The sequence below is a fragment of the Rhodnius prolixus genome, unplaced genomic scaffold (assembly GCF_049639745.1).
Source record: "Rhodnius prolixus isolate KJV_2025 unplaced genomic scaffold, Rpr scaffold_15, whole genome shotgun sequence".
NCBI classification, from domain to species: Eukaryota; Metazoa; Arthropoda; class Insecta; order Hemiptera; family Reduviidae; genus Rhodnius; species Rhodnius prolixus.
Window position 1 is genome coordinate 184,746 of NW_027411605.1, and position 21,472 is coordinate 206,217.

At 30.8% G+C, this 21,472-nt stretch overlaps 1 protein-coding gene across 4 annotated transcripts in view; it reads left to right on the forward strand.

Moving 5' to 3' along the window:
- Nucleotides 1–21,472, forward strand: part of LOC141454878 (uncharacterized) — a 70,983-nt gene that overhangs the window by 35,731 nt on the left and 13,780 nt on the right. Inside the window, exons 11-15 of one of the 4 annotated variants that reach the window (XR_012459002.1) lie at nt 4,721–4,858; nt 8,302–8,434; nt 8,801–8,892; nt 13,776–13,913; nt 16,511–18,123. The gene's annotated coding sequence lies outside the window, so the exon portion shown is untranslated. Of the gene's footprint in view, nt 1–4,720; nt 4,859–8,301; nt 8,435–8,800; nt 8,893–13,775; nt 13,914–14,430; nt 14,940–16,510; nt 18,124–20,462; nt 21,341–21,472 lie in introns of those variants that run through there. The other 3 variants (XR_012459001.1, XR_012459000.1, XM_074129560.1) reach the window with 3 other exon arrangements.

The following is a 21,472-nucleotide window of genomic DNA, read 5'->3' on the forward strand; positions in this document are numbered from 1 at the left end:
AATTTAACGTGTATATATATATTACATCAGACTTTTAGGCTAGTAGACGAAGAAAGAAAAATCTTATATTTTAATAATATAAATTAGTACATTATAATAGAGTACACAGCTATTGATCATTCAAATTTTCTGTAATCTTGATTACAAAAAAAGTTAATTTCTTTGAAATTACTTAACATGTAATTTTACCAAATGCTTACAAACCTTTTTATGAGATTTAAGCATTTTTACCAATGAAATGTTTATAATACTTTTTTGAAAGCGAGTTATGTGTATATACCTTAATATATTTTACTATTATTACTAATTACTCTGTAAATCTTGGCCCGATCTTTATAAAATTTGGTAGGGTGATAGGGTTAGAGCTTTCCTACGTAACATTAAAGCGGCGATCAGCTCTTACACTTGTTAAGGGGAAATACAGCAATCGTTTCAAATTATCGACACGTGAACCGATTTTCATGAATGAAGTGTCATTCGAATCGAAATTTCGTTCAGATTTACACTTTAAAAGTCTCGAGGCTGTGCCTTATAAGGAGGGAAGTTAGCCCCACCCAAATAAGGCCCTTTCTAAAACTATTATCACCAATATTTCTATAACCCTTAGTCCGATTTTGATAAAATTTAGCACGAAGAAACGGTTAAAGCTCTTCTACGTGGCTGTGAAAGGCCATCATGCTCTTACTTCTACTAAGAAGAAGTACTGCAATCGTTATAATTATCAATGAGTGAACCGATTTACATCAATGAATTGTCGTTCGATCCAAAATCTTAGCCTCTTTGCCATTTAGGGAGAAGTACTATTTTCGCAGTTTATTTTTCTTACTCCTCCTGAAAGGAAGTACTGAAATCGCAGTTTAATTTGGCTATTTACGAACATTTGTATTTACCTTCCTATTTTATTCAAAACGCTTTCTCAAAAAAATTGTTATTGAGGATGGTTTGGGGACCGCAACTATAATCATTCTTTAAAAAGATCTCTCCAGTGGTAGTTACGGTTCCGACTTAACACCTTATCGGGTTATAATGATAGAATTACTTATTAAAAATTTAAAAAAAATCCGTAAAGCAGATATGTAACTTTGTAAAAAGACAAAAAGGAAAATCTATCCAAAAGGTACAAAAATCTCCTTAACAAAAACTTACAGTTTAAAATGTTAAGTATAAGAGTTGATTAAACGCCAAAAGGTACACAAATCAGCAAGAACCCAACATTTCATTAATACTTCATTGATATTATTTAAGTAATTTTACTGCATTAATTTTCATAAATATTTTATAGAATTTATTAGATGTCACAGACCCTTATGCTGGCCAGTTCATTCATAATATTTTTTTGTTATAATTGTGATAAAATGTATATTATATCTTCGTTATTAAATAAGTACTTCATTTAATCTCTATTCCAAATGATTCTTCTGATTTATCTTTAATATGCCCTTTATTCTGGGTAGTCACATATACATGCATGTTAAAATAGAAAAAGACAAAGTTAGAGTCGGCTACTGTACAAATTTGAACACGGATTTAAAACAATATTTCAGTCTTGAATTCGTCTTACCGAAATATTGGTGAGCACAAATAACACACAGTTAATAATAAGTAGATTATTCAACAATATTTTTTTATTTCTCAATTGTAATTTAATTTTGTCCCGCTAATTTTATTTAGAGTAAAATACTGGAGTAATTAGATGTCCTAAAAATATGCATATCTTATTTATTTTGTATTACATATATTTATACAACATTGTGGGAAGAACATCTAGATGGAGAATGTAATTGAAGAAAACTATATTATTTGCGATAAAGCCAGATTAATTATTACCTATTATTATAAATGTTTGACTACTACATAAAATAACAATTACTTTAATCGAAGAATGAACTTAAACCGACGATTTTTATTTAAAAATGAAAATAAATAAATAAAATCATTGATGAATGTTGGTGTGAGCATTTTTAAAAAAGATTATGAAATTTTTAGCCCCATATTTTTTCTATTTTATTTTTTATAACGTTTTCTTTTTAACCTGTGATTAATAGTTTGATTATTATAGATAAATAGATATTACAGTCAATCGATTTAAGTTAAATGGTGTGCTACTTGAACAAATACTTTGTAGATGAAAATGGCCAGCATAAGTGTCTTTGACATCTAATAAATTCTATAAAATATTAATGAAAATTAATGCAGTAAAATTAATTAAATAATATCAATGAAGTATTAATGAAATGTTGGGTTCTTGCTGATTTGTGTACCTTTTGGCGTTTAATCAACCCTTATACTTAACATTGTAAACTGTAAGTTTTTGTTAAGGAGATAATGTATAGGTTGTGAATAATCAGGCATACTTAAGGAAAAATAGTTTTATTCTAATGTAGATTGCGTAAACATAAGGTTCTAGAAGTTTTTTTTCAAGATACATAGTTTAAGCGCAATATCTATTGTGCTTTGTCCTAGCAGGGTTGACCATCATGACATTCGTTAACTGCATTTCCTGACCCAGATCCTGCTCCTTCACTAGTTGCTTGAGCAGCCTGATTGTCATTAGTTACAGTGGCAGAACTTGTTCCTAGACCATCAGCAGTTGCGTTTGCCTCTGATGCTGTTGCTTCTGTAAAATCGCCAAGTTTTTATTTGTCTTCATATAAAAGTATATGTTAGAAGGTAAAAAGCTAACTTAGTGAACACTGGCGTAAGCTATGTAAATACAAGTTCTCATATTGAGATACGAAAAAAATACATTTCGTAGAAAAACTTAGAAGGTGATAAGTGTAGTGTTTTGGTAGCGTACAATTTTAAGTCAGTAAACATAAAATAGAATCCAAAATCGTTTATAAGACGATATGGGATCTATTGCACATAAAATATTAGTGAATAAATAAAGTGAATATTTACCAGCGGTATAAACGAAGATGAACACTGCAAAGAGTGCAAACAACAAACTATGACGGAACATGGTTGAAGTAGAAGTGAGGAGCCCATTCTTTACGTCCCCCTTTTATAGCCCATATTCATTCTCAAATCACCTAATTACGATATCACCATATCCAGTATCAATAAATGTATATAGAAACATTTTTTTAATAACCTTGTGATAAGTTGATTATAATATTACTATTAGTTATTTTTACTCTTGAAAATAGTGACACTAATAATAAATTTTCTATTATTTTACATTTAATACATTTTTATTTGTTACGTAATTAGGAAAAGTTTATATTGCAGTAACACTTTTTGAGTTCTGAGATCGCCGGGAAATTCATAGGGTTAAATTGACCAAGAAACAAATATACTGTTGTTGTTTAACTCCTATAAAGATTAATAGAACTTAGAATTGAATGAATAGTAAAAATTAATAATAATTAGAAGTAGTATTGTTAAAAATATAAAGCAAAAAACCAGGTGTAATTCAATTCCGAGGGGTTCGAGAAAAGCACTATATCTAGATTGCGTGTATCACTTATGTCCTCAGGTAATAAGTAAACCTTCTTTTTTTGTGTGATCGTTGTTTTAATACTTTTAGCACTTTCTTTGTATTTATAATGGCTCAGTTTGGTTTTCATGTATATCTTACAAACCTAGTACCCAACAAAGGGATAAAGGCATTCTTTTTTTAGGGTACCTATTTCCAGTAAGGTATGAATAAAATTTAACAAACTAAATTCACACCCACAGTACAGTTAGATCCAGCAGAGATCGTTCATACTTGGGTTTAATGCTCCGAGGAGAACTCGTGCTTATGAAGAACAACACTTTGTATCACAGATAGATATATTTATATTCTTATTTATTTATTAAGCATCATTAAAAATTTGGGTAGAATATACGCTTCTCCCGGTTGTTTTTTTTAATCTATAGCTAATAATTTGTCGGGCTTGTCTCTCGGATTAAATTCTTATTTTAATTCGACCTTTTATTTAAATGTTATTCAGTGCTATCGCATAATATTCCTATAAGAAAAAAAGTGAGTATAGTACAGATGGAACAGGGATTACGATAGTGATATAAGTATTTTAATTATTAGTTGTTCCCCTCCTTCTATTTAAAACATGATTCGTGACAGTTTGTAGTTTGTACTCTTTGTTGCATTCATCTTTGTTCACAGAGGTGGCCAAATTACTATTTACTCTGAATATTTGATTAGGAAAATTCAGTCAATAATTAAAAAATGAAATAATAAAAAAGAAAATACAGGTTGTTATACAGAGACATTTAGATCAGATGAAGTATATTCTGAAGGTCATAGAACAAGTTTCGATTATGTGCTGAGTAGTCAAGTGTTAACCAAAGCAAATGGTCAAGGAGGAGGATCTAAATCCAAATGTACAGCGAAAGTTACTATTAGCTTGATCAATGGAGCAATGAAGGAGCACAGAAGATGGTTGTATTTGAATAATATTTCTAACAGAAAAATATATTTAACTGATGGTTACAAATGGTTTTTTCAAAATGTGATATCTTTTTTTATCGAATGGCTGATACATGACCTATTTCAGAACTGGTCCATTAATGGCCTGCTAAGCTCGTAATGGCCTGCTAAGCTCGGGCAGTCGTAACCAGTTCTTCAGGAGTTCTTAAAAATTTAAGCAAAGATGAAAAATAATTTATAAGAAATACAGTAAGAATGAAAATTCGAACTTGCAACATATAAGAAATTTAAACAGAAACAGATTAGTTTATCCTTCATGTCTAAAAGTTTGTCGTCTAATTTCAGGTGCAGAAACGTTCGGTGAGCAGGTATTATCGGAAATTGAAGTGAAGGGAAATGTGAGGCATGTCTTAATTGAGCATATTAGATAAATTACATCAGATCTACTATATTAAATTAGGAAAAGACAAAGATAATTTAATTGTGAGTACATTAAATAGATATATTTTTAATTTAACGTGTATTAATTTACATCAGACTTTTGGCTAGTAGACAAAGAATGAAAAATCTAATATTTTAATAATATAAATTAGTCTATTATAACAGAGTTCACAGCTATTGATAAGTTTAATCAGATCAACTAAATAATATTTAAAAACGTCACGGATTGTTGAATTGTGAATACATTAAATAGATATATTTTTAATTCAACGTTTATATGTTATTTTACGATATAAAGGCTAATTGAAAAAGAAAAAAAAATCTTATATTTTCCTAATATAAATTAGTACATTAAAACAACTTATCAGCTACTGATCATTGTTTTTGTGATTTTCTGAAGCTAGTTATTCCACCTTGATATAGATGAATACGAAATTTATTTTCCATATTATATCAGATGCAATACTGGAATTTATTGAAGATTTGGTTTGTGTTATGGTGTTAAGATTTTTTAATAAATTGAAAAATTATTCGTATTTCTATGTAATTTTTGTTGTAGAGGTAGCTTGTGGGGTGCTTACAGCTGGAAAAACTACAGCAATTTCGAGCTATATTAAAGATCATGTTTTTCACTAAAATCTCTGTACATAAAACATGAAACTCCTTAGTTGCAGAAGCAATTTTTGCTGATGTGAAATAACCAGCAGTATGTTCTACTTTTTAATTGCAGCGGAACTTCTATTACCCACTGCTTAAGCATGTAAATGATTTCTAATAGATGATGGTTGAATTGTTGCATAAGTTTTGTTTCCTCGTTAAACTGCAGGCTAGGAATTAGTCAATAAATAGTATTCTATTATTCCAAATACTTATTGAAACTTGAAATTTTATCGCAACTGATTATTTCCTTATTCCATTAACATTGTGCTAACCATAAGGTACTAAACAAGGCGTTGCAACCAAAATGCTAAAGTAATTCCCACAAAACAAGCATAATATTATATCTGTTAATGCTATCTCCAGATTTCTAAGAAATGTTTGTTACGATTTTTTTAAAAGTTTGTGGTGCATATAAAAATTGATTTGGTTTTCTGTAGTTCAGATCTTTGGCAAGATTAGTTTTAATCAAGTAATAAGGTACCTTATAGCTGATTACAAAAAAAGTGACAAATATACAGGTTGAGAATAATTAGACATACTTCAGAAAAAATAGTTTTATTCTAATGTAGATTGCGAAAACATAAGGTTGTAGAAGTTTTTTTCAAAATACATAGTTTAAGCGCAATATCTATTGTGCTTTATCCTAGCAGGGAAGACCATCCTCACATGTGTTAATCGCATTTCCTGACCCAGATCCTGCTCCTTGACTAGTTGCTTCAGCAGCCTGATTGTCATTAGTTACAGCGGCAGAACTTGTTCCTAGACCATCAGCAGTTGCGTTTGCCTCTGATGCTGTTGCTTCTGTAAAATCGCCAAGTTTATATTTGTCTTCATATAAAAGTATATGTTAGAAGGTAAACAGCTAGCTTAGAGAACACTGGCGTAAGCTATGTAATAACTACAAGTTCTCGTATTGAGATACCTAAAAAATGTTTCTTAGAAAAACTTAGACGGATATAAGTCTAGGGTTTTTGTAGCGTACATTTGTAAGTCAGTAAACACTAAATAGAATCCCACGAGAGGCTACAGATTACTTGTAAAATATAACGTTACATGAAATATAAATTTATATCGATGGATAAACTTTTATCGGAAAAGACTACAAATCCAAAATATTTCATAAGACGATGTGGGATTCTACTACATATAAAATATTAGTGAATAAATAAAGTGAATATTTACCAGCGGTATAAACGATGAGGAACACTGCAAAGAGTGCAAACAACAAACTGTGACGGAACATGGTTGAAGTAGAAGTGAGGAGCCCATTCTTTACGTCCCCCTTTTATAGCCCATATTCATTCTCAAATCACCTAATTACGATATCACCATTTCCAGTATCAATCAAAGTATATAGAATATTTTTTTTAGTGACCTTGTGATAAGTTAGTTATAATATTACTATTAGTATTTTTGTATTCTATAAAAAATATTGACACTAATAACCATTTTTCTATTATTTAAATTTAATACATTTTTATTTGTTACGTAATTAGGGAAAGTTTTATTGTAGTAACACTCTTCGAATTCCGAGATCGCCGGGAAATACATAGGGTTAAATTGACCAAGAAACAAATATACTATTGATGTTTAAATCCTATAAACATTAATAGAACTTAGATTTTAATGAATTGTAAAAATTAATAATAATTAGAGGTAGTATTGTTAAAAATATAAAGCAAAAAATCAGGTGTAATTCAATTCCCAGGGTTCGAGAAAAGCACTATATCTATGAAGATTGCGTGAATCACTTATGTCCTCAGGTAATAAGTAAACCTTCTCTTTTGTTTGATCGTTGTTTTAATACTTTTAGCACTTTCTTTGTATTTATAATGGCTCAGTGTGGTTTTCATATATATCTTACAAACCTAGTACCCAACAAAGGGATAAAGGCATTTTTTTTTTAAGGTACCTATTTCCAGTAAGGTATTAATAAAATTTAACAAACTAAATTCACACCCACAGAACAGTTAGATCCAGCAGAGATCGTTCGTACTTGGGTTTAATGCTCCGAGGAGAACTCGTGCTTATGAAGAACATCACTTTGTATCACAGATAGATATATTTATATTCATATTTATTTATTAAGGATCATTAAAAATTTGGGTAGAATATTATAATCTTCTCCGGGTTTGTTTTTTAAATCTATAGCTAATAACTTGTAGTCGGGCTTGTTTCTCGGATTAAATTCTTATTTTAATTCGACGTTTATTTAAATGTTAATCAATGCTATCGCATAATATTCCTGTAAGAAAAAAAGTGAGTATAATACAGATGGAATAGGGATTACGATAGTGAAATAAGTATTTTAATAATTACATGTTCGCCTCCTTTTATTTAAAAGATGATTCGTGACAGTTTGTAGTTTGTACTCTTTGTTGCATTCATCTTTGTTCACAGATGAGGCAAAATTACTATTGACTCTGAATATTTGATTAGGAAAATTCAGTCAATAATTAAGAAGTGAAATAATAAAAAAGAAAATACAGGTTGTTACACAGAGACATTTAGAACAGATGAAGATAAAGTAGATTCTGAAGGTCATAAAACAAATTGTTATTTAAAAATGTGATATCTTTTTTATCGAATGGCTGATGCATGACATATTTCAGAACTGGTCAATTAATGGTCTGCTAAGCTCGTGCAGTCGTAACCAGTTTTTCAGGAGTTCTTAAAAATTTAAGCAAAGATGAAAAATAATTCTTAAGAAATGCAGTAAAAAAGAAAATTCGAACTTGCAACCTATAAGAAATTTAAACAGAAATAGATTAGTTTATCCTTCATGTCGAAAAGTTTTTCGTCTAATTTCATTACTTATATTTCAGGTGCGGAAACGTTCGGAGAGCAGGTATTATCTGAAATTGAAGATAGAGAAGCATGAGGCATGTCGCAGTTGAGCATAATAGATTACATCAGATCTACTATATAAAATTAAGAAAAGACGAAGATAATTTAATTGTGAGTACATTAAATGGTTATATTGTTAATTTAACGTGTATATATATATAATACATCAGACTTTTAGGCTGGTAGACAAAGAAAGAAAAATCTTATATTTTAATAATATAAATTAGTACATTATAACAGAGTTCACAGCTATTGATCATTCAAATTTTCTGTAATCTTGATTACAAAAAAAATTAATTTCTTTGAAATTACTTAACATGTAATTTTACCAAATGCTTACAAACCTTTTTATGAGATTTAAGCATTTTTACCAATGAAATGTTTATAATACTTTTTTGAAAGCGAGTTATGTGTATATACCTTAATATATTTTAACACATGCAATACTCTTATTACATAAAACATGACGCTCTTAAGTTTCAGAAGCAATCCGTGCTGATGTGAAATAACCAGCAACACGTACGAATTTTCAATTGCAGCGGAACTTCTATTACCCCCTCCTTAAGCATGTAAGTGATTTGTAATAGCTAATAGATCAATTGTTGCATAAGTTTTGTTTTCTCGGTAAGCTGCAGTCTAGGAGTCAAAAAATGGTACTGTATATTATTCTAAATACTTATTAAAACCTGAAATTTTATTCGAAACTGATTATTTGCTGATTCGATTATCATTGTGATAACTATAATATTAACTATAATATTGCCAGGGTTATTACCACAGAAGACTAATATATCTGTTCATGTTATCTCCAGATTTCTTATTAATGTTTGTTACGATTTATTAGAAGTTTGTGTAGCATATAAAAATTGATTTTGATTCCTGTAGTTGAGATGGTAACAAAGATTTATTTTTAATTGAGCAATAGGCACCTTAAATAAATGTGAATTAAAACTGTCCGGTAGGACAGTTGTATAAGGGTTGATCATCAAAAACTGCACGAAAAAGCGTAACGTTGAAAAACAACAAACTTTGACAATTTTTTTTTCTCTTTTTCTATAAAAGATAAAATTCTCAAATTTTCTTTACATTTTAGGGCAAACCCTCCTTTATAACTGTAATTTTTTTGCAACAACCCATATCAAATAGGTTTTGAGAAAAAAGTTGCCGAAAATGAGCAAAAAAGGCTTTTTCAAAAATTAGCCTTGTTCTTGTTGTTGTTACCTTTTTTGTAAACAACGTAGCGCCTAACCGCGCGAACCGATTTTCATGAATGAGGTGTCATTCGATTCGGAATTTTATGTAGATGTGCCTTTTGGGGGTCTCGACGCTGTACATCAAATGGGAGAGGAGTTAGCCCCCTTTATCTAAGGCCCCCTCCAAAACTAATTACTCTGTAAATCTTGGCCCGATCTTGATAAAATTTGGTAGGATGATAGGGTTAGAGCTTTCCTACGTAACATTAAAGCGGCGATCAGCTCTTACACTTGTTAAGGGGAAATACAGCAATCGTTTCAAATTATCGACACGTGAACCGATTTTCATGAATGAAGTTTCATTCGAATCGAAATTTCGTACAGATTTGCACTTTAAAAGTCTCGACGCTGTGCCTTATAAGGAGGGGAGTTAGCCCCACCCAAATAAGGCCCTTTCTATAACTATTATTACCAATATTTCTATAACCCTTAGTCCGATTTTGATAAAATTTAGCACGAAGAAACGGTTAAAGCTCTTCTACGTGGCTGTGAAATGTCATCATGCTCTTACTTCTACTATGAAGAAGTACTGCAATCGTTATAATTATCAATGAGTGAACCGATTTACATCAATGAATTGCCGTTCGATTCAAAATCTTAGCCTCTTTGCCATTTAGGGAGAAGTACTATTTTCGCAGTTTATTTTTCTTACTCCTCCTGAAAGGAAGTACTGAAATCGCAGTTTAATATGGCTATTTACGAACAAATACCTTCCTATTTTATTCAAAACGCTTTCTCAAAAAAATTGTTATTGAGGATGGTTTGGGGACCGCAACTGTAATCATTCTTTAAAAAGATCTCTCCAGTGGTAGTTACGGTTCCGACTTAACACCTTATCAGGTTATAATGATAGAATTGCTTATTAAAAATTAAAAAAAAATCCGTAAAGCAGATATGTAACTTTGTAAAATAGACAAAAAGGAAAATCTATCCAAAAGGTACAAAAATCTCCTTAACAAAAACTTACAGTTTAAAATGTTAAGTATAAGGGTTGATTAAACGCCAAAAGGTACACAAATCAGCAAGAACCCAACATTTCATTAATATTTCATTGATATTATTTAAGTAATTTTACTGCATTAATTTTCATTAATATTTTATAGAATTTATTAGATGTCACAGACCCTTATGCTGGCCAGTTCATTCATAATATTTTTTTGTTATAATTGTGATAAAATGTGTATTATATCTTCGTTATTAAATAGGTACTTTATTTAATCTCTATTCCAAATGATTCTTCTGATTTATCTTTAATATGCCCTTTATTCTGGGTAGTCACATATACATGCATGTTAAAATAGAAAAAGACAAAGTTAGAGTCGGCTACTATATAAATTTGAACACGGATTTAAAACAATATTTCAGTCTAGAATTCGTCTTACCGAAATATTCGTGAGCACAAATAACACACAGTTAATAATAAGTAGATTATTCAACAATATTTTTTCATTTCTCAATTGTAATTTAATTTTGTCCCGCTAATTTTATTTAGAGTAAAATACTGGAATAATTAGATGTCCTAAAAATATGCATATCTTATTTATTTTGTATTACATATATATATACAACATTGTGAGAAGAACATCTAGATGGAGAATGTAATTGAAGAAAACTATATTATTTGCGATAGAGACAGATAATTATTCCCTATTATTATAAACGTTTGACTACTACATAAAGTAACAATTACTTTAATCGAAGAATGAACTTAAACCGACGATTTTTATTTAAAATAAAAATAAATAAATAAAATTATTGATGTATGTTGGTGTGAGCATTTTTTAAAAAAGTTTATGAAATTTTTAGCCCCATATTTTTTCTATTTTATTTTTTATAACGTTTTCTTTTTAACCTGTGATTAATAGTTTGATTATTATAGATAAATAGATATTGCAGTCAATTAATTTAAGTTAAATGGTGTGCTATTTGAACAAATACTTTGTAGATGAAAATGGCCAGCATAAGGGTCTGCGACATCTAATAAATTCTATAAAATATTAATGAAATTAATGCAGTAAAATTAATTAAATAATATCCATGAAGTATTAATGAAATGTTGGGTTCTTGCTGATTTGTGTACCTTTTGGCGTTTAATCAACCCTTATACTTAACATTTTAAACTGTAAGTTTTTGTTAAGGAGATAATGTATAGGTTGTGAATAATCAGGCATACTTCAGGAAAAATGGTTTTATTCTAATGTAGATTGCGAAAACATAAGGTTGTAGAAGTTTTTTTCAAAATACATAGTTTAAGCGCAATATCTACTGTGCTTTATCCTAGCAGGGTTGACCATCACGACAATCGTTAATCGTATTTCCTGACCCAGTTCCTGTTCCTTCACTAGTGGCTTGAGCAGCCTGATTGTCATTAGTTACAGTGGCAGAACTTGTTCCTAGACCATCAGCAGTTGCGTTTGCCTCTGATGCTGTTGCTTCTGTAAAATCGCCAAGTTTTTATTTGTCTTCATATAAAAATATATGTTAGAAGGTAAAAAGCTAGCTTAGTGAACACTGGCGTAAGCTATGTAAATACAAGTTCTCATATTGAGATACGAAAAAAATACATTTCGTAGAAAAACTTAGACGGTGATACGTGTAGTGTATTGGTAGCGTACAATTTTAAGTCAGTAAACACAAAATAGAATCCAAAATCGTTCATAAGACGATGTGGGATCTATTGCACATAAAATATTAGTGAATAAATAAAGTGAATATTTACCAGCGGTATAAACGAAGATGAACACTGCAAAGAGTGCAAACAACAAACTGTGACGGAACATGGTTGAAGTAGAAGTGAGGAGCCCATTCTTTACGTCCCCCTTTTATACCCCAAGTTCATTCTCAAATCACCTAATTACGATATCACCATTTCCAGTATCAATCAATGTATATAGAAACATTTTTTTAATAACCTTGTGATAAGTTGATTATAATATTACTATTAGTTTTTGTTACTCTTGAAAATAGTGACACTAATAATAAATTCTCTATTATTTTACATTTAATACATTTGTATTAGTTACAAAAAAGTTTATATTGCAGTAACACTCTTTGAGTTCTGAGATCTGAGATCTTAGAAAGGGATAAGGGCATTTTTTTTTTAGGGTACCTATTTCCAGTAAGGTATGAATAAAATTTAACAAACTAAATTCACACCCACAGAACAGTTAGATCCAGGAGAGATCGTTCATACTTGGATTTAATGCTCCGAGGAGAACTCGTGCTTATGAAGAACAGTACTTTGTATCACAGATAGATATATTTATATTCATATTTATTTATTAAGGATCATTAAAAATTTGGGTAGAATATTATAATCTTCTCCTGGTTGGTTTTTAAATCTATAGCTAATAACTTGTAGTCGGGCTTGTTTCTCGGATTAAATTCTTATTTTAATTCGACGTTTATTTAAATGTTAATCAATGCTTTCGCATAATATTCCTGTAAGAAAAAAAGTGAGTATAGTACAGATGGAATAGGGATTACGATAGTGAAATAAGTATTTTAATAATTACATGTTCGCCTCCTTCTATTTTAAAGATGATTCGTGACAGTTTGTTGTTTGTACTCTTTGTTGCATTCATCTTTGTTCACAGATGAGGCATAATTACTATTGACTTAATTTAATTAGGAAAATTCAGTCAATAGTTAAATAATAAAATAATAAAAAAGAAAATGCAGGTTGTTTTACAGAGGCATTTAGATCAGATGAAGATAAAGTAGATTCTGAAGGTCACAGAACATGTTTCGCTAATGTTTATAGGGGCCAAATGTTGATCGAAGTAAATGGTCGAGGAGGACGGTCTAGGTCTGTAATTCGAAATGAACAGCGAAAGTAACTTTATTCTTGATTATCCGAGTAATGAAGGAGCACCGTAGATGGTTGTATTTCAATAATATTTCTACAAGAAAAATATGATTAACTGATGGTTTTTTCAAAATGTGATATCTTTTTTTATGGAATGGCTGATGCGTGACATATTTCAGAACTGGTCCATTAATGGCCTGCTAAGCTCGTGCAGTCGTAACCAGTTTTTCATGAGTTCTTAAAATTTAAGCAAAGATGAAAAATAATTCTTAAGAAATGCAGTAAGAATGATAATTCGAACTTGCAACCTATAAGAAATTTAAACAGTAACAGATTAGTTTATCCTTCATGTCGAAAAGTTTGTCGTCTAATTTCATTACTTATATTTCAGGTGCAGAAACGTTCGGTGAGCAGGTATTATCGGAAATTGAAGTGAAGGGAAATGTGTGGCATGTCTTAGTTGAGCATATTAGATAAATTACATCAGATCTACTTGATAAAATTAGGATAAGACAAAAATAATTTAATTGTGAGTACATTAAATAGATATATTGTTAATTTAACGTGTATTAATTTACATCAGACTTTTGGCTAGTAGACAAAGAATGAAAAATCTAATATTTTAATAATATAAATTAGTCTATTATAACAGAGTTCACAGCTATTGATAAGTTTAATCAGATCAACTAAATAATATTTAAAAACGTCACGGATTGTTGAATTGTGAATACATTAAATAGATATATTTTTAATTCAACGTTTATATGTTATTTTACGATATAAAGGCTAATTGAAAAAGAAAAAAAAATCTTATATTTTCCTAATATAAATTAGTACATTAAAACAACTTATCAGCTACTGATCATTGTTTTTGTGATTTTCTGAAGCTAGTTATTCCACCTTGATATAGATGAATACGAAATTTATTTTCCATATTATATCAGATGCAATACTGGAATTTATTGAAGATTTGGTTTGTGTTATGGTGTTAAGATTTTTTAATAAATTGAAAAATTATTCGTATTTCTATTTAATTTTTGTTGTAGAGGTAGCTTGTGGGGTGCTTACAGCTGGAAAAACTACAGCAATTTCGAGCTATATTAAAGATCATGTTTTTCACTAAAATCTCTGTACATAAAACATGAAACTCCTTAGTTGCAGAAGCAATTTTTGCTGATGTGATATAACCAGCAGTATGTTCTACTTTTTAATTGCAGCGGAACTTCTATTACCCACTGCTTAAGCATGTAAATGATTTCTAATAGATGATGGTTGAATTGTTGCATAAGTTTTGTTTCCTCGTTAAACTGCAGGCTAGGAATTAGTCAATAAATAGTATTCTATTATTCCAAATACTTATTGAAACTTGAAATTTTATCGCAACTGATTATTTCCTTATTCCATTAACATTGTGCTAACCATAAGGTACTAAACAAGGCGTTGCAACCAAAATGCTAGTGTAATTACCACAAAACGAACATAATATCTCTGTTCATGCTATTTCCAGATTTCTAAGAAATGTTTGTTACGATTTTTTTAGAAGTTTGTGGAGCATATAAAAATTGATTTGGTTTTCTGTAGTTCAGATCTTGGGCAAGATTAGTTTTAATCAAGTAATAGGTACCTTATAGCTGATTACAATATAGTTACAAATATACAGGTTTTGAATAATTAGACATACTTCAGGAAAAATAGTTTTATTCTAATGTAGATTGCATAATCAGGTTCTTGAAGTTTTTTTCAAGATACATAGTTTAAGCACAATATCTATTGTGTTTTTCCCTAGCAGGGTTGACCATCCTCGCATTTGTTAATCGCATTTCCTGACCCAGTTCCTGCTCCTTCACTAGTTGCTTGAGCAGCCTGATTACCATTAGTTACATTGGCAGTACTTGTTCCTAGACCATCAGCTGTTGCGTTTGCTTCTGATGCTGTTGCTTCTGTGAAATCGCCAAGTTTTTATTTGTCATCATATAAAAATATGTTAGAAGGTAAAAAGCTAGCTTAGTGAACACTGGCGTAAGCTTTATAACTACAAGTTCTCGTATTGGGATACGAAAAAAATACTTTTCGTAGAAAAACTTGGACGGAGATAAGTGTAGTATTTTTGTAGGGTACATTTGTAAGTCAGTAAACACTAAATAGAATCCCGCGAGAGGCTACAGATTACTTGTAAAATATAACGTTACATGAAATATAAATTTAAATCGATGGATAAACTTTTAACGGAAAAGACTACAAATCCATAATATTTCATAAGACGATGTGGGATTCTATTGCATATAAAATATTAGTGAATAAATAAAGTGAATATTTACCAGCGGTATAAACGAAGAGGAACACTGCAAAGAGTGCAAACAACAAACTGTGACGGAACATGGTTGAAGTAGAAGTGAGGAGCCCATTCTTTACGAGCCCCTTTTATACCCCAAGTTCATTCTCAAATCACCTAATTAAGATATCACCATTTCCAGTATCAAAGTATATTGAATATTTTTTTCAATAACCTTGTGATAAGTTGATTATAATAATTACTATTAGTGTTTTTTTATTCTATAGAAAATAGTGACACTAATAACAAATTTTACATTTAATACATTTTTTTTCTTACGTAATTAGGTAAAGTTTAGATTGCAGTTGCATCCTGGAGTTCGTATTTAGTTCTGAATCATCTGCTTATTATATTTGCTATCCGAATTTTTCCTGTCTGTTCTACGACATTTCTTGAGGAATATGCGTGGAATGCATTTAAGAATAAATTTTTGCCCAATGGTCGTGATTGGTTGAATTGTTTTGTTTTAGAAGACATCAATGCTTGTGTATTTTTTAAATTTTAATCAAGGCTATTGCGCAAATATTCTGTCCAAAATATGGCTGATACTAATAAAACAATTAGTGCGATAGTGAAATGTACAGTTTGATGTAGAACTTAAAATCTAAAATAAGGAAGCGATGAAAGGGCTGCTTACTTCTATTTTGAATATGTTTCGTCGCAGTTTGCTGTTTGCACGCTTTGTGACTTTTCATCTTCGTCCACTGATGAGGTGAAATTTGTATGAAGTAAATTTGCTTAAGAAAATGAAATTTAGAAAAAAATTTCTAAACTTTTTCATGGCACTGGATCAGATTAAGCTAAAACAGATGCTGAAGGTCAAGGGACAAGTACACCCAATGTATAGAATGGCCAACAATCTGCCGAAGCAAATAGTTTAGGACAATGATGTGTGTTTGGAAATCGAATTGGTTTAAGCCAATAGTTAGCTTGGTCAACCGTGCAAGGAAGAAGCATAATACGAGTATATTGTTGTACTTGAATAGCATTTCTGAAAATATAATTTACTGATTTTTATAAATTGGTTTTTAAATGAGATAACTTCCTTCATGTAGTGGCTAGTGTTTGATATTTTTTGAAACTGATCCATTAATAGTCTGCTGAGCTTGTAAAGTCATAACCAGTTCTTCAGGGGCTTCTTTTTGACTAATGATGCAAAAATGAATTAGACTAGACTAGATTCTAGAGATATGGGATAGTGCAATGACATCGCAGCTCATTATGAGATTGGGAAGTCCACTACTACAGACAAATTCTCTAGTAAGTTCCTATATTATGAATACCCATACTCTAGACTTGCCCAGGAACATAGCGCATGGCGAGTGGGTTTAACATATTGTTATAAAATATTAGTGAAACACAAATCTTATCACGGATGCACTTTCTAATAACCGTGCAGTTCTAGCTTTGTATCTAATGAGTTCTCTCCCACGCATCTGCATGAGCCTCCTTGAAGTGCCCTCTTCCAGAAATATTGTATTATAGATCATTTCATAAATTAATACCATTCTTTTGCATGAAGCAGATCAGATCCGAGGAAACTCACTTCTGGGAAGTGATTTTGGTCGAATTAGGATGTTTTCTAGCGTTTCCTGTAACAGCATGTGAGTGTGCTATAGTTCCAACCTCTCCTCAGACACAGAGAGCAGTTAATAACCTCCTGGCTAACCTGGCTGGCGAGCTATAATATATATATATTACGGTAAATGTACACTCTTGGGAAATATACACTTTAACGTAAAATGTGTACATTTCCTAAAATGTTAGGTATATATGAACTGAATATAATGTATATGTACATTTCCCGGCAAATGTGTACTCTTGCCTTCACGTTTTGGTAAATGTATACTCTTACCTTCATGTTTTAAGAAAAGTTGGAATACAAATAAATTAAAAATGTTGTTGCAGTAAAAAAATATTTATTTAAATAAACATAATACTAAAGGCTTTAATAACGAAAATTATTTTAATTAAAAAATGTAAATGACAAACAAAACATACTTTTCTTTGCATATTATATAATATGTCGTAGGTTATGATCCCAATATTCATAAATACAATTTTCGTCTTAGTTTTTCAGGACCAATACGATGGGAATCAAACAAATAATAATAATAATAACATACTTTATTATAACTGTGCAAATATTTATCGGGAGTATAACAAAATTTTGTTAAATATTTGCCAGGGGTAAAAGTTTATAAGTTTTTTGAAAATTCCCCTTAAGAAAGTAGAGATGAAGAAAGAAGTGAAGAGCAAAACATTAAATAAAGAATATAAAACAAGATCGTTTTATTGTAAGTTCCTGAAGTATGGCTTGCCTACTTCTCAGGACAATAACAGTTAAATTTTATAAAACTATAAAGGAACATAAGAAATTTCATAATGAAAAAAGTTTTATTTATTTGAGCAAGAATTGCTATTGTGACACTTGGAATTACATAATATTCCAGCATTTTTACAACTGCATTTTTTTGAGGAACATATTCCTTTACAGATGCATCTTTTAAAACCTTGTCCACCAGTAAGGGACTGCATTCCTATAATTTCTCTTACCGATTTCTCAACATCTTGAGGAACATCTTCGTATGATATAAACTTTTGTTCGTAAATGGCGAATTCATGCCTAGAATAAGATTGTTTTAAGACTCCCTGTTTAGTTCCTAATTTATATAAATTTTTATCGTCATCTCTAGACAAAACAACGCAAATCAAATTTTTTGGATCCGTTTTACCACGATCAACGTCTGGAATGGAAACTCTTAACATTGTCACCAATCACAGCAGCAGGAAATTGTTCTTTCGAAAGATTACACATTTTGATAGCTTGATTTTCTAAATTTTCCCTTGCTTTCTTTCGAGCAATATCAATTAAAATTTTCTTCTCGTTTAAAACAGAATTTAACTCAAAACTTCCAGCTTTATCTTCAATTTGGTTGCATAATAAACCATCATCCAAAATTATGTCTAACGTTTCAATGTAAAATTCATCGTTTTCTGCAACTTTGCTATGTGGTGAATTGGCTGTGTGTACTCCTTCTAGTAATTGCTCTAACTCTTCCATAGGTAAATTTGATGTTTTCATACCCAATTTCATTCGAAATGTGTAACGTGAAGTAGCAGCGCCTACTGAACTAGCCGAAACGGTAGTTCGCGTACCACTACAAGTGCGCATGCGCACCACATTACTAGCACTTGCGATTTCGTATTTTGTATGCTCACATTTACCAAAACGACATGGTCATTGTGAATTCAATGTACATTCCCCTTCTTTGAAATTGTAAATGTTAGTTGAATGCACATTACCCAAACGAGGAGGAAAATGTGTACATTTGCCGCAATATCTACTTTTACCGTAACATATATATCTTGAGTTCACTTGTGGATATTAAGAAGGCAGTAATAACAGCTGCTCTAATTTTAACCTTACATACTATAGCTAGTAGTGATGGGCAGAACGAGTCCGTCTTTGGACTCGTTGGATTTGAATCAGTTCCAGGGTTGGAATCGATTCCAACAACTCGTTCACCGATTCCGGTCTCTGTACTTACCCTATGCATTAGTAACATTGTAAAAAATATCATTAAATGTTAGCTTTCCCAGTTAATAACAAAACTATATTTCTTTAACACACATTGAGTACTATCCCTAATTTCCAATTGCACTGATAAATATAAAATTAACAACGTAACACAAAAATTAACATAAAAATAGACTAGTCAATTATAAAAATTAAAGCAATGCTGTTTAGTCATTATCTAGCTTGACCACTGGAAGACTGGAGTTAATGTGCTTCAAGAGGATCCAAGATAGAGAAACGGAAATGGGTAGGAAATTATTCCCATAAAAAAAAATCTAACCCTTCAAGCAAAATGGTAATTACTCATAAATAAAGAAATATTTATTTACTAGGACTTGTATATCAAGCTTTAAAAATATTATCTCATTATCTTACGAAAAGAAAAAGCTGTGTGCTTAATCTTTAACATAGCGCTGGACACTCTTATTCTTATCTTCATTGGGTAAGTTTAACCGTGTACATGACCGTGAGACAGTCAAAGTAACACTGAGCCAAAATTTAGTATTACCTAATTGGTTTACTTACTGCAGTATCCCTCCCACTCTATCACCAATTTCACAAACATTCATCGATTGGAAATAATTTTTAGTTAAATATTCGTTTTATTTGAATACAAAAAACATTATAACGCTTTCTTAAGATGATTTTAATTTTTAAAATTTGTTTTTGTCCATTACTCTTATAAAATACGAAGAATTTCAAATAAAATATAATATACAAACACAATGATCTAGTGTGCAGGTGGAGTCAGTCCTCGTTACCATAGCAATGGAACCGTTAAACAACTCCGGTTCCAGCTCCAGCAATTTCTATTGGCTAGATTCAGTGAACGAAAAAATGGAACGAGTCCGGTTTCAAAAGGATTTAAATCACTCCGGATTCGACTCCACCAACTCCAGTGGATTTAACCAATGAAAATGCTAGAGCTGGGCCGGAGTCGTTTAACGGTTCCGTTGTCATGGTAACTACGACTGACTCCACCTGCACACTAGATCATTCTGTGTTTGTATATTATATTTTATTTGAAATTCCTCGTATTTTATAAGAGTAATGGACAAAAACAAATTTTAAAAATTCAAATCATCTTAAGAAAGCGTTATAATGTTTTTTGTATTCCAATGAAACGAATATTTAACTAAAAAATATTTTTAATCGATGAATGTTTGTGAAATAGGTGATAGAGTGGGAGGGATACTACACTAAGTAAACCAGTTAGGTAATACTAAATTTTGGCCCAGTTTTACTTTGACCGTCTAGCTGACATGTACACGTTCAAACTTACGCCAATGAAGATGAGAGTAAGTGTCCAGCGCTAAGTTTAAGATTAAGCACACAGCTTTTTCTTTTTGTAAAACAATAAGATAATATTTTAAAAGCTTGATATTCAATTCTTAGTAAATAAATATTATGAGTAATTATAATTTTGAAGGGTTAGAATTTTTATGGAATAATTTCCTACCCATTTCCGTTTCTCTACCTTGAATACTCTTGAAGTAAGTTAACTCCAGTCTTCTAGTGGTCAAGCTAGATAATGACAAAACTGCATTGCTTTAATTTATATTTGACTAGCCTATTTTTGTGTTAATATTTGTATTACGTTGTTAATTTTATATTTATCAGAGCAATTGGAAATTAGGGATAGTACTCAATGTGTGTTAAAGAAATATAGTTTTGTTATTAACTGGGAAAGCTAACATTTAATGATATAATAATATAATAAATTGCGTGACATTTGTTCTTATGTTTAATCGTTCCAAACCTTCTGCTGCCTCATTTTCATTTTTATTTGCCTAAATTTTTTGGGGCGGGGCGGAATCACTTTTTTTAAAAATAGGGATTTGAATCAACTCGTTCCACCATCGGACTCGTTCCAATGGAACGAGTCCGCTCAAATAGCCCATCACTAATAGCTAGCACACTGATCAGTATCAATATTATATTATGTGTATTTGTCGGAGTATGTTGGCATGTGCTTCCATCGTTAAGCAAGTAGGGAAAGAAGAACTTACAAGAACTACTAACAAATTACTTTACACATGTTGAGGTAAGGGTCTTAATGTACACTGCAAAACGTGCCGCATTGTCGAAATCGAGAATTCCCTATTAAATCGTATTCTAGGGCTCTCGAATTAACAGAAAAAAAGTATCTAACGGAAAAGTGGCATTAAGTGTTTTT